The sequence below is a fragment of the Homarus americanus genome, unplaced genomic scaffold, assembly GCF_018991925.1.
Source record: "Homarus americanus isolate GMGI-L3 unplaced genomic scaffold, GMGI_Hamer_2.0 scaffold52763, whole genome shotgun sequence".
Lineage (NCBI taxonomy): Eukaryota > Metazoa > Arthropoda > Malacostraca > Decapoda > Nephropidae > Homarus > Homarus americanus.
The window spans coordinates 227930-243136 of NW_024728729.1; positions in this window are offsets into that span (position 1 = coordinate 227930).

The window sequence follows — 15207 nt, forward strand, 5'->3', positions numbered from 1 at the left end:
GTTAATGCTGATCACGGAGTATTCTGTTTTTCACTGCAGGCTCCCTGTTACATAATTATCTAAGGCGGTTCACTGCTATTACCTGAAGATTTGCCCCCAGCTTATTTCACCTGAAGGTTCGTCCCCACTCAGCTTATTTGGCTTGGAAGATTTGTCCCCAGCTTAATTGGCTTGGAAGATTTGTCCCAACTTATTTGGCTTGGAAGATTTGCCTCAGCTTATTTCACCTGAAGGTTTGCCCACACAGCTTATTTGACTTGAAGATTCGCCCCACTCAGCTTATTTGGCTTGAAGATTCGCCCCCCCAGCTTATTTGGCTTGAAGTTTCACACCCGGCTTATTTGACATAAAGATTAACCACCCAAATGCTGCATAGGAGGATTAGGTTAGATTAGAATAAGTTAGCGTTGACTAATACTAGGTTAGGGTAGGTTAGATTAGGTTGGTGTTACTGGTGTGTTTAGGTTAGGGTAGGTTGGTGTTACTGGGTGGTTAGGGTAGGTTAGATAGGTTGGTGTTACTGGGTGTGTTTAGGTTAGGGTAGGTTAGTAGGTTGGTGTTACTGGGTGTGTTTAGGTTAGATTAGGTTGGTGTTACTGGGTGTGTTTAGGTTAGGGTAGGTTAGATTAGGTTGGTGTTACTGGGTGTGTTGTGGGAATAGCTGGAGGTGTGTTTTCTCTGGTATTAAGTAAATCACGTTATGTCTGTATAGTATATTTAAAAGGTATCTGTAACGTTGGGTTTTGTTAAGGTCTGTTATCCCAATCCAGGTTAAGTTATTTAGGTTAGTTTGCGGTACGGGAGAATACGTTAAGGTATGTTTGCTTATTTGAAGTTAAATTATACCAAACTTATGCTTTGTAGGGTTAATATTCGAAAGTTTCTTGAGGTTTAGTTTGTCAATTTTAAGTTAAGTCACATTGCGTTGGGTTACGTTGACTCATGTTAGGTTAAAGTTAGGTTAGGTTAGGTTAGGTTAAAGTTAGGTTAGATATACAGTTAGAACATTAGAGTGTAGGAAACTGCAGCGGGTCTACTGGGCAGACCTGTTTACACCAAACCCCTATCACTCATAATCCGGTCAACCTATATTTGAAACTTCCCAGCGTCTTGAGTTATTGATGATGGCCGACAACAGCTTGGTTTAAGTTACATTAGTTAAAATCATATTACGCTGAGTCATGTCACATTATGTTAATTTACATTAGTTTTAAGTTAAGTTATCGTAGTTTTAAATCACTTAAGGGTAAAATAAGTCGTTACATCACGTTAAGTTCAGTTTGGTTAGGTTTAGGTCACTAGGTTAAATTGCGTGAGCTTTAAGTCACATAAAGGCAAGTTACAATAGTCTTAGTTCACTTTAGGCTAAGTTACGATACCTCAGGGCAGAATTTTAAGTTAGGTGAGGTGTTGAGTTAGGAAGATCTCTGGTGAGCCATAAGTTATAATAAACTCTCCACTTTTGGTCGAGTTATTCAATTTAGTTGTTGAATACACAGCTCGCGCGTGTGGTTGTGGGGAGGTCACAGGCCAGGTCCACCACTTGCTGCAGAATGAACTGAAGAGACACAGTCGATTGGTGCTTTATTGAAAAACAGCTGAAGTGGAGCTCTGTTGAAGTGGGGGGTTTATTGAACTGAAGTGGAGGTTTGATGAAGCGAACTGAAGTGGAGGTTTGATGAGGTGTACTGAAGTGGGGGTTTGATGAGGTGTACTGAAGTGGGGGTTTGATGAGGTGTACTGAAGTGGGGGTTTGATGAGGTGTACTGAAGTGGAGGTTTGAAGTGAACTGAAGTGGGGGTTTGATGGGAGTGAACTGAAGTGGAGGTTTGATGAGGTGTGTACTGAAGTGGAGGTTTGATGAAGTGAACTGAAGTGGGGGTGTGATGAGGTGAACTGAAGTGGGGGTTTGATGAGGTGAACTGAAGTGGGGGTTTGAAGAGGTGTACTGAAGTGGAGGTTTGATGAAGTGAACTGAAGTGGGGGTGTGATGAGGTGAACTGAAGTGGGGGTTTGATGAGGTGAACTGAAGTGGAGGTTTGATGAGGTGAACTGAAGTGGAGGTTTGATGAGGTGTACTGAAGTGGAGGTTTGATGAGGTGTACTGAAGTGGAGGTTTGATAAGAACATAAGAAAATAAGGAGTCTGCAATAGGCCGGTTGGCCTGTGCATGGCAGCTCCTGTCGAGAGTTACTACCACTCTCTATCATCCATGAATCTATCTAGCCTCCTTTTGAAACTTTCCAGAGTTCCCGCACTTACTACAAAGTTGCTAAGCTTGTTCCTCGTCCACCACCTATTTGTGAACCAGTTTCTTCCTATCTCCTCCTAAACCTAAACTTATCAACTTGAATCCGTTGCTCCGAGTCTATCCTGCTCGGATATTATAGAACTTTATCTATATCCCTTTATTGATTCCTTTCACCCACTTAAATACTTCTATCATATCTCCCGCACTCTTCGTCTTTCTAGGGAATGCAAGTTAAGTTTCTTTAACCTATCCTGATATGGAAGGTTTCTAAGTCGGAATCATTTTTGTCATTCTTCGCTGCACCGACTCTAGTGAATTTATATCCATTCTATAATAGGGGCACCAGAACTGAACCGCATAATCGAGGTGCGGCCTGACTAGCGCAAGATATAGTTGCAATAAGACCTCTGCACTCTTGTTACTTACACTTCTAGATACAAAACCAATACTCTGTTTGCCTTATTTCGAACATTAACGCACTGTTTCTAGGTCGGGCTTACACGTACCCCTAGGTCTCGTTCACAAGTCGACTTCTCTGGGTTGATGTTGTTAAGGCTGCATACATTATAAATATTTGTTCTTCCAATATTAAGTACGCTGCACTTGCTGGTGTTGAATTTCATTTGCCATTTTCAGACCCTCCTGCAGTTTATTTAGATCCTCCTGTAATGCATTTCCATCCTGCCTGAATTAATTTGCCGCCCTATTTTGGTGTCATCCCAAACTTGCTTATGTCACTGCTGATCCCAGTATCTAGATCGTTTATGTAGATTATGAACAAGAGTGGGCCTAGTACTGACCCCTGGGGGAACCCCACTGGTTACACGGCCCCACTCAGATTTAACACCATCTACGCTGACCCTCTGCGTTCTATCGACATGATTTTATCCAATTTAAAACTTTCCCTCGATACCATGAGCCTTAATTTTTCTCAGAAGCCTCTGATGCGGTACTCTGTCAAATGCTTTGCTCAAGTGAACTGAAGTGGGGGTGTGATGAGGTGAACTGAAGTGGAGGTTTGATGAGGTGTACTGAAGTGGAGGTTTGATGAGGTGTACTGAAGTGGAGGTTTGATGAGGTGTACTGAAGTGGGGGTTTGATGAGGTGTACTGAAGTGGAGGTTTGATGAGGTGAACTGAAGTGGAGGTTTGATGAGGTGAACTGAAGTGGAGCTCCGTTGGTGAAGACGGGTCAGGTGGAACTCTTTGAAAGCACTGGCTTAGAGCAATGATAAAAGACGATTGGATTAGAACTTACTTAAAACGACTGGATTAGAACTTACTTAAAACGACTGGATTAGAACTTACTTAAAACGACTGGATTAGAACTTCTTAAAACGATTGGATGAGAACTTACTTAAAATGACTGGATTAGAACTTACTTAAAACGACTGGATTAGAACTTCTTAAAACGATTGGATGAGAACTTACTTAAAATGACTGGATTAGAACTTACTTAAAACGACTGGATTAGAACTTACTTAAAACGACTGGATTAGAACGTATTTAAAACGCTTGAAGTAGTCAAATGAAAACAATCTTACGTCATTTAATTGGTTCTTTACATTTGATGACGTCATTGGTATCCTTAATAAGCTGACGTCATTGATCCCTAATAATGATGACGTCATTGATCTCTAATATTTGATAACGTCATTGGTCCCCTATATTGATGACGTTATTGATTCCTATACTCTGATAACGTCATTGGTCCTTTATATTGATGACGTCTTTGGGTTCGTAATATTTGATGACATCATTGTGGCGTCACTTACCGTTATTCATCAAGTTGAGATACGATAAAATGAAAGAATTTCTCTTAGGATCTTTTCAGCATATAGGAACTGGATTTATAGTACGTTATATAGATGAAGTTACGAGAAAATATAACGTTGATTTTTTTTTGCCACCGCTTTAGGCATTAAGTTTTTTATTTTTTTTATCTTGTGTGTTAGATGTCGTACGGTAAATTTTAATGACTTTTTTTAATGTTTTTTTCGGAGTTAATTTTTGTTTTAGTTATATTAGGCTTTAGGTGTGGGTGTGGGTGTGTGGGTGGGTGTGTGTGTGGGTGTGTGTGTGTGTGTGTGTGGGTGTGGTTTCCAGATTAGGTTAGTTTATGTTGTGATAAATTTGGTTTGGTTTGTTAAGTTACCCTATGTTAAATTTGGTTAGGATACATTGACTTGGTTTAGTGTGAGTTACGGTAGGGTGGGTTAAGTAATGTTAAACTGCTTTGTGTATGTTACTTTAGTCGATATTATATAACATTAGGTTAGGTTAGGTTAAGTTATCGACAGTTATATACGACAGACGGGGGAATGTGTCTCAGTAACCCCCTCCCTTACCCCCCCCCTCTCTTCCTTCCTTACTCCCTTTGTCCCTCCATTACCTTCTCTCTTCCTCCCTTACCTGTTCTCTCCCTCCTTTACTCTCCTCTCCCTCCCTTCCCGCCCTCTCTTCCTTCCTTACTCTCCTTTTTCTCTCCTCCTCTTCCTGCCCTCTGTCTTCTGTTCCTCTCCTCTTTCACCCCATTCCTCTCCCTGTCTTTTCTCCCCTCAATTCTTCCTCTCTCCCCTTCTTTCACCCCATCTTCTCCCCTTGGTCCCCTTACCCACGAGAGCAGAAGGAAACAGACAGGTTAATACAGGTAGACTTTAATAAAAAAAAATAAAGCATACAATAAAGGTGTGAGGAGAAGTCTTACCTCACTTCTCCTGGGGGAGGGAGGGTCATTACCTGCCGACGGGTTAGGTGGAGGTGGAGGTGAGGGAGGAGAGGTGAGGGAGGGACAGGGAGGTGAGGTGAGGGGAGGGGGGAGGAGAGGTGAGGTGGAGGGAGGGGGAGGAGAGGTGAGGTGAGGGAGGGGAGGAGAGGTGAGGGAGGGGGGGAGGAGAGGACGGAGGAAGCGGAAAGTTGGGAAGTGAAAGGGAGGTGGTTGGATAGTGGAGGAGTGTAGCAGGTGAGGGAAGGGAGGGAGAGAGAGGCAGTAGGTGAGGGAAGGAGGGAGAGAGAGGCAGTAAGAGGGAAGGAGGGAGAGAGGAGGCAGAGAGGGGAAGGGAGGTGGTTGGAGGTAGTGGAGGGGGGAGGAGAGGTGAGGGAGGGGGGGAGGAGAGGTGACGGAGGAAGGGAGTTGGAAGTGAAAGGGAGGTGGTTGGAGGTAGTGGAGGAGGTAGCAGGTGAGGGAAGGGAGGGAGAGAGAGGCAGTAGGTGAGGGAAGGGAGGGAGAGAGAGGCAGTAGGTGAGGGAAGGGAGGGAGAGAGAGGCAGTAGGTGAGGGAAGGGAGGGAGAGAGAGGCAGTAGGTGAGGGAAGGGAGGGAGAGAGAGGCAGTAGGTGAGGGAAGGGAGGTGGAGGAGGCAGCAGGAGAGGGAGGGAGAGGCCGACCATGGTATTTCTCTCTACTCTACAGGGCAACAAAGGATCATTGTTGACCGTGGGAAAATTAGAACAAAATTTACGACTTAAGAGTCTGTAGGTGTATTATATTTCCTGTATTTTGTTGTTGTAGTTGTTGTTGTCATCTTTTGCCACAGATTTTTTCCCATTCTTCAACTATTATTTTCTGTGGCTGTATAGATTAATTTTTTTAGGGAGTTTGTTCCAGTGAAGGTTCTTTCTATTCCTCCCTATCTCCTTTCTTTCCCTGTTCCCTCCCTCCGTTCCTCCCTTCCCTACTCCCTTCATCCTTTCCTGTTCCCACCCTCCGTTCCTCCCTTCCCTACTCCCTCCCTTCCTCCCTCCCTTCCTCCCTCGCTCCCTCCCTTCCTCCCTCCCTGCTCCCTTCCCTACTCCCTTCCTCTCTCCCTGCTCCCTTCCCTGCTCCCTCTCTCCCTCATTTTCTTTCCTCCACAAATACCTTTTACAGTAGAATTTTAGGTAGCAAGGTGTTAGTTGAAATTATCTTTTATACTGTTATAAGTCAGTTATATGTCAGGTGTGTGTGTTACTGCCCTTTAAACTGGTGTCAGGTGTGTGTGTGTGTGTGTGTGTGTGTCACTTATAGGTAGGAATATATAAATGTGTTCCTTGTCTGTTGTCATTGTTTGGTGAACTTCCTTAAGAATTCAGTTTGATGTAAAGTTAGGTTAGGTTCCTTTGATATACTGTAGGTTAGGTGGGGTTGCTGTGAGGTGGGTTAGGTTAGGTTCCTTGTGATGTAGGCCTAGGTGAGGTTCCTTGTGATGTAGGCCTAGGTGAGGTTCCTTGTGATGTAGGCCTAGGTGAGGTTCCTTGTGATGTCGGCCTAGGTGAGGTTCCTGTGATTTAGGTTAGGTTAGGTTTCTGTGATGTAGGCCTAGGTGAGGTTGCTGTGATGTAGGCCTAGGTAAGATTGCTGTGATGTAGGCCTAGGTGAGGTTCCTGTGATTTAGGTTAGGTTAGGTGTCTGTGGTGTGTCAGTCATGTGTTGACATTTGCCATGACTCACACAGTAGGTGGGGGGAGGGGGGGGGGGCAGCGGCCAGCCTATGTTAATGTCATTCTTATCACATATTTGGAACTCCCGGGAGATGTTGATAGATGTTGTATTTAGTAGAGTGAGTGGGTTCTCTCTCTCTCTCTCTCTCTCTCTCTCTCTCTCTCTCAAGCTCCTCGTTTTCTTCGTATCATTTTTCGTTCCCAGACAATCGTAGGACAGACTGATCTAAATTCCAATCAGCCCATCCCCCACCCTAGAAGCACCTCACCCCACCAGTACCCCAATCCCAGCAGCACCTCACCCAGCTACACAACCTCCCCAGCAGCACCCCACCCCAGCACCTCCCCAGTAAATATTGTTCTTTTAACTTATTTCTGTTCGTTTTTCGCATCCTGTTGACTGAAAATCTTTGTGTGTGTGTGTGTGTGTGTGTGTCAAGGGGCTTACTACTTCCACACAAAAATACTGCCCCTTGTATGTATGTATGTATGTATGTATGATGCTCTTACGCCGCCCATCATACGCCAGAGGAATCACCACTTGTTTTTGTATAGATGTTTGTGTTTATAAGAGGGGCGACGGAGACTAGAGATAGAGTGAGAGGGAGAGAGAGGGAGAGATAAAAGGTGAGAGGGAGACAGAGAGAGACAGAGATAAAATGTGAGAGGGAGAGAAAGAGAGACAGGATGGGAGGGAGGCAGAGAGACAAACAGACAATAGGGTTGAAATTGGAAGAAATAGATGGATGGAGAGGTGAATGATGAAGAAGAGAAAGGGGAAATTAGAATAAGGAAAAAAGGTGGACAAGGAGATAGGAAAACTGGAGAGAATGAAAGTGGGAGAAAAGAGAAGAGACAGAGTAATAGTTAGCTAAATAGAGGAGAGACAAGAGAAAGATATAGAGAAGATAAACATAAAAATAGAGAAGATTAAAAGAGGAAGAAAGACAAGAGGAGAAAATATCAAAATAAATAAAGGTTGAGATTTGGGGAATTGAAAAGAGAAATGATAAATGAAAAGTAAACACGTACTCAGCACACCTCCCATCCCTCCCCCCCCATTCTTCCCTCTCACTCCCTCTCACTCCCCCACTCCCACACTAAAGCGACACCCGCCTGCCGCGACTCCTCCTCCCCTCCACTTCACTTCCCAGGTAGGTCGCCCTTCGTCAGGTAGGTCACGAGGGGGAAAGGGGGGCGGCGGTCTCACCTGTTGGCTAAGGTCATCACCCAATTCATCACACCTCCCGCTCACTCCATTGTTGCCTTAATGCCCACAAAATTGGTTCAGGCTTAACTCACTTCTCCCTTCCCCTCTCTTCCCTTTCTCTCTCTCCCCTCCCGTCTTTCATTCTGATATTTTCCCTTTCCTCTCTCATCCCTTCCCCATTCCTCTCCTTCTCTCCTCTCCCATCTCCCCTCCACTCCCCTTCCTTCTTCCCCCTAAAACATGTCCTCCTCCTCTCCCCCATCCATAACACTGCACATCTTCCTCTCCCCTAACCCTCCCTTTCTTCACCCAGATATTTCTCCCTTTCCTCCCTTTCCCCCTACTCTCCCATCCTCTCTCCAAAGCTCCCACACTCTCCCCACTTCCCCCCAACATATCCCCAACATACCCCCAACATACCTCACCCTACATGCTTGTTAGTTATGCTTGCATGAGGTAATTGGCGCTGTCAGTCTTTTGTTGGGTCGGACTTGAGGCGTTTAAGTTTCTTGTCTGGGAGTTTTTTTAAGACTGAATTAGCTCTGTTTACCTAGTCATATTTTACGACCGTAACTACGGCCTGCTACCACGATTATAACTACGGCCTACTACCACGATTATAACTACGGCCTGCTGCTACCACGATTATAACTACGGCCTGCTGCTACCACGATTATAACTACGGCCTACTACCACGATTATAACTACGGCCTGCTACCACGATTATAACTACGGCCTACTACCACGATTATAACTACGGCCTGCTACCACGATTATAACTACGGCCTGCTGCTACCATGATTATAACTACGGCATGCTGCTACCATGATTATAACTACGGCCTGCTACCACGATTATAACTACGGCCTACTACCACGATAATAACTACGGCCTGCTGCTACCATGATTATAACTACGGCATGCTACCACGATCTGTGCACAACCATGGCTTCCCCCCACGACCATAACCACGACTTCCTCCCACAACCACGGCCCCTGACACTGGATATCTGTGTACCATCAATGACTCAGAGAATGAGAAACAAATTATATAGTGAGATGTAATTATATGTTTACGTGTGTGTGTGTGTGTGTGTGTGTGTGTATATGTATGTGTGTGGTGTGTGTGTGTGTGTGAATCTCTCTCTCTCTCTCTCTCTCTCTCTCTTCTACTATATTTCTAATACTGTCTATATTTTATAACATCTTGATACAAATAAAAAATGAAAAATTGCTTGCGTGGTTTTTTTTTTTTGCATATAATTACGGAGCCAGATAGGATGTTTGTTTTATTTTGAAATCGAGGGCTGTTTTGTTTTTGTTTATATCTAGTGTGTTTGTTTCCCAGGGTGTTTGTTTTTTAGGCATTTGATGTTTTGGTGGGTTGCCCTCGCCTGCTGTGTTTGTGTGTATGAATATGTGTATGTATGTATGTATGTAATTGTCTGTGTATGTTTAACTTGATTCATAATTGTGTAAGTTTATGTATGTACTGTACCTCTGTGTTTGTTAATGTGACTTTATTATGTAGCTACTGTGATTGCTGTATGTGTGTTTGTGTAGTAGTAGTAGTAGTAGTAGTAGTGGTAGTAGTGGTAGTAGTAGTAGTGGTATATGACTGACGATGTGATTAGTGATTGTATGTACTGTATGTAATTTCTGTATGTAATGTCCTTAATTCATTCACTGTCCTTAGATAATAAGTGTTAGTTTTCAGCATTTTATTGTACGTAGTCCGTCCGTGTATAACTTAACATATTTTTTTTCTGGGGAAATTTATTATTATTATTATTATTATTATTTTGATGAACCATTTGTAGTTGTTGACAAATATTATAATTGAGAGAGAGAGAGAGAGAGAGAGAGAGAGAATTAATGTGCCCTTCCAATGAACACACATAAATTTTAATGAACAGGCAGAAGAGGTGGGGGAGAGGAGGGGTGAGGGAGCCAAGGTCCGTCTACTGCAGGGGGCACTCTTACTGATGAAGGGGTTTCCCCACGTCCCTGGAGGAAGGACACTGTGGCACTGGCTGATTGTAACCCCTGGAGCCCAGACATGGTGCTGGGGGGGGGTGGGACACCTGAGCGAGAAGGTTGACGAGAGTAGATATGAGAGAGAAGGAGAAGGGAGGGGAGAGAGGGTGAGAGATGGAGCTAGAGGGAGGAGGTGGAGGAAGGGGGATGGGTGAAGGAGGGAGGGAGGAGATGGGAATAAGGGGGGTGAGAGATGGAGAAGAGTGGAGGGAGGGGGGAGAATAGAGGGTGAAAGAGGGAGGAAGAAGGACGAGAGTGAGAGATAGTGATAGAGAAAAGAGAATTGAGAGGAGGAGTAGGAGGAGGAGGATGGTATTGAGAAAGAGATAAAGAGGAGAGGGACGAGGAGGGAAGGGATGAAGGGTGTTGTCTTACAAGGTTGCAACACTGGACAGGTCCATGTTGGCTATACTCGAGGTGCACCTTAGAGTGTGTGTATGTGTGTGATCGAGTTCGTGTGTGTATATATTATCGAGTTCGTGTGTATGTGCGTGTGTGTGTGTGTGTAGTGCTCACATATGGTCACCCTCCCGTGCACGACCTTTGATCCACTGTTCTGTTGCTACTCGTAAGCTGCAATTGTCGGCATGAGTCACCAGGAGGGAGGGGTGAGGGGAGGGGGGTGTCAGCGGCCTCACACACACTTACTGTAAATAATATTCTCCTCTTACCTGACCATAAGGAGACACTCAGCTAGTTAGTGTCGAGTCTCTGTGTATATTTTTGACGACATTTTGGGGTCTTGTTTGTTTAGTATTTACAGTAAGATTTATATTAAGGAATAGATAAAATTTAACTTGCAATATTTTTAAGAATTCATATTTATATCATGGTTGATGTGAGTCACGTTAGATTACATTCTCAAATCTCCAGTTAAGAGAATTAATTAACTTTACGAATCTTTGAGAATCAGTTGTTTAAGTGAGCCAGTTCAACACCTTCGCTCAAGTCTCCAGGCAAAGCAAAGTCAAAATATAAACTACTACACGTGAGAGGTGGCGGCCTGAGCCTCTACTATTACCTCAAGATTGGTGGCCGTAACCAGAGTAAATTTTAAATAACAGTTGAGAGCGGGATTGAAAAGACCTGAGGCTGATGTGGACACGGTGATGGTGTGTGCTGCCTGGGTAGTTTTTTAGGGGTGTCTGTTGCCCGGACACTGCTTGGACACTGCTTGGACACTGCTTGGACACTGCCTGGACACTGCTTCAGGGGTTCTTGTGGCTCGTGTACCTGGTGAGCTGACCTATACATGGTGTCCTGGATGCTATTATAACGATTGCTCGGATTGGTTCCAAGTTCCTAACCTAACCTAACCTCACCTACTGCAGCCTGATCTAGCTAACTAAACTTAACCTAACCTAGTACGACCTGACCTAACGTAACCTAATCTAACTTTATGCAACCTGGTCTAACTTAACCTAATGCAACTTAACCTCAACCTAATCTAACCTAACCCGATTTAATCTAACCTAACACAACCTAACTAACCTAACCTAACCATTAGTATGAAGGACAAGTATTAACCCCCCCCCCCTCCAATTTCTAATGTGTTCCAATTCAATAAGTTAGATTAGTTTAGTTTGGGGTCTAATAGAACTGGGGCCCATTTGACCTGCAACTTCCTCCTGGTCCACATCCGTAACTCAGGTAGGTTCAATATACAGGTAGGTTTAATTTACGGCGTGTGATGCGGTCTGTGATCAAGCAAGCTATTATTACAGGGTGTCAGCTGAGAAGGGGTATAGGGGGGGGTGGGGTAGGGGTAAAGGAGGGGTGTAGGGGTTAAAGGAAGGGAGGGGGGGGAATAGGGGAGTGTGAGGGAGGTAAAGGGAATTCCCAGGTGTGGGTATTGGAGGTGAGTCAATGTTGATAAATAAGAAGATTGTGGGGTAATTGCAGGGGTTAGTTAGTTCAGGTGTGTGTTGGGGGGAGAAGGGGAGTATATTTCGTGTTGAGGAGATGTGTGGTGTGAGAGAGGAAGGATATATGACTTTGAGGAGGTGGGGGAGGGGAGGTAAGTAGGGGGGATGGGTGTGTGTTTAACCCCTTCTCCCCGTCCTCCTCATCTTTACGCTCCTGTTAATGATAAAAACGTTATATATTGCATCCGGGGGTAGCCTGTGGGGGGGAGGGTTGAGAGATGGAGTTTATGGGTGTGTGTGTTTGTGAGTGTTTGTTTGGGAGTGTAGACGTGTTGAGTGTTTTATGTGGTGTGTGTTTTGTTTAGGGGTGTAGACGTGCATGTGTGCGTGTGTACGTACGTTTCGGAGATCTGTAGATTTGTGAATGTTTATGTGGGTTTTTGGACGACGGGACCCATTAGAACACGGGCCTTATAGAATTGGGGGGTTTCATTAAGACTAGGTCCCATTAGAATTGGAGCCTATAAGACCTGGAGTCTATTTAACTCACCACAGAAAAAAAATACTTGAGAAGTAACGTGATCAGGACGTTAATATCATGCATGGTATCACCAGTGTCGTTCCCGGGATTATAGAGACGCGACCTCTCATCTCACCCGTCCTCCTCCTCCCCCTTCATAGATTATAGACGTAGCTTGTCGAAACCCACCGATTATAGGGAGGGAGGACCTGTAGTTGTACCTCAGGTTTATGGAGAGAAATTACCTGTCATATCTACCTGGCGTGTACAGTCGAGGCCGTATCTGTGTAATCAGTGACCTGGGTGTTGAATTCATGACCTGTAGACGATCAATCACACCTGTAACTAATGAATTTTCCAATCAGGTCTGTATACTTACCTGTAATCCTCCAATCAGGTCTGTATACTTACCTGTAATCCTCCAATCTTCCAATTAGACTTGTATATGGAGCCATAACACATGAATCGACCAATCACAGACCTGTAGCTAAGGACCGGTGATTCGTTAACCCTTCCAATCAGATAGACCTGTTACCACGTCCTACTAGTAATTCACAAACCATCCCAATCATTGAACTGTAACCATGAACCTGTGAAACATATACCCATCCAATCCAACTCATAACCACGTAGCTACCGGTATACCTATGGCTCACAAACCCTTCCAATCACAGGCGTGTAACTACGGATGAGTGACTCAAGCCCTCCCCTAAGCCTCCCAAATACAAACGTACAATTAACTCCCCGGTTTGCTATTCACGGATTCACCGACCCTGATATCCGGACAACCTTAACATCATAGGTCCGGTCCGCCCCACATTCCCCAGGCCTATACGAGTCCGTCGGTGGTCGTTCGATAGGGTCAGATGCCAGGTAATTGCAGGTAGCATCAAATGTACTAGTAGTTGTGGTGGTGGTGGGGGCTACCGTATAAGAGTGAGTCGTCATTAAGAGCCCCCCTCCCTCCCTCCCTTCTCTCTCTCCCTCTCCCTCTCTCTCCTCCCCTATGCGTGGGCACCCGACCGAGGTTCCTCCTGCTGCAGAAGTCGACGATGTAAGGAAAGGTGGGCGGGGAGGGAGGGTGTCAGCGTGTAAGGGAAAGGGGAGGACTTGAATGTTCTCTGTCTCTCAATAGTGATGTGAGAAAAGGTATCTCTCTCTCTCTCTCTCTCTCTCTCTCTCTCCCCTTACTCCCAATTTATTCATCAGTCCAGTTAACTCTCTTTTTCTCTCCCTCCCTCCCTCTCTTCCTTCCCGAGTGATAATCATCTCTCTCTCTCTCTCTCTTCCTTCCCCTCTTCCTCCCTGTCCCTAATTTTATCTTCCCCTCTTCTCTATCTCTCTCTTTCTCTCAGTCTATTCCTGTTGTTGTTTTTGTCTCATCCTTGGCCTTCTACATCTTCACCCTGTTGTTTTCTGTTATCCTCTGTTATCTCCCGTTGTTCCGTTACCACCACCTTCTGTACCTTACCGGGTATTTCTGATCTTCAGGTGAAATTAGTTGGGGTGTCTAATCTTCAGGTAAAATAAGCTGACGTTTCTTATCTTCAGGTGAAATTAGCTGGGGTGTCTAATCTTCAGGTGAAATAAGCTGGGGTGTCTAATCTTCAGGTGAAATAAGCTGGGGTGTCTAATCTTCAGTAGAACATTTTAAGGTGACGTTAAGGCGTAGCTGAACCAGGTTATAAATATGAGCTTCACATGTATCACTATTGTAAACGACCTATTGTGTTTTATTTGGGTTTTTTATACTAAGAGAATTCACTATTACTTGTGTGGCTTATATATATACAGAGTGTTGGAGTCTGTGAATGACATTACATTAAACAGAGATTCTGGTGAGTTTAATAATTCAGGTGTTCCACAGACCTTGATTACTTGGCTAATCTCAGGTGAGCGCTTAGTATTTTAATTAAGTTTACATATACAACGAAAGGATGAAGTATAGGTTAATTAATTACTTAAGTTTAGGTTATGTATTATCAGTCAGATCTTGTTTGGTCTGCTGAGTTGTTGGTGTTTTTGAAGAAGAAATTAAAATCATTATAAAACCTGAACTTATGTATGACGCAACACTTCAGTACAACCTTCTGTTTATTGTTAAAATCACAATATAATTCTCAAACAACAACATAAAAACCCACATATGTTGTTGTACCTGTTGTGGGAAAACTTGGTCACTCTCCTCCTTGGTAGATGTTAATGTGTCATGTTTATTATGTTGTGTGTCTGTCGAAGCCTCCTCCTCTAGCGGCCCCTCAGCTCTGGGCTTCTCTCGTACACTTGCTCACCTGCAGCCAATACTTACAGGTGGTGAAGTGAAGTGAAGATTTATACCCAATTATTATGTGGCTTATTATAATATTATTGTCAATGCAAATATATAGTAATTATAATGATGATGATTGGAGAGAGAGAGAGAGAGAGAGAGAGAGAGAGAGAGACGACTCTTCCTCTCCCCCTTTCTCCCATTATTATTATGATTATCGTATTATAATTATTTATATTATTATTTCCAGTAAGAGTTGCAGTACCAGTATTTGTACATTTATTTCTTACCATAACTCACCGTAACGATACAGTATAGCCAATGTTGGTGACTTGAGGTGAGGCGAGAGCTTAGTTAAATAATAATAGGGAAAATAACATTGACAATTATGGTAATTATGATAAAGTTAATTTGAGAAATGTATCAACATAGTCTGTGTAATACATAATTAACAAATAGTAATGTTAAAGTTTACTAAATAAACCTCAAAATATTTTAGAGAGGAAGACTATAATAATAATATCCCCCCCAAAAAGACTTTTAAGTTAGTTTAGGTACAAACAAGAATCTAATTAAATGTTGGTAAAGGCATGACTCGCTCCGTTTGGTTAAGTCACCCCTCCCCTACCAACAAAAATA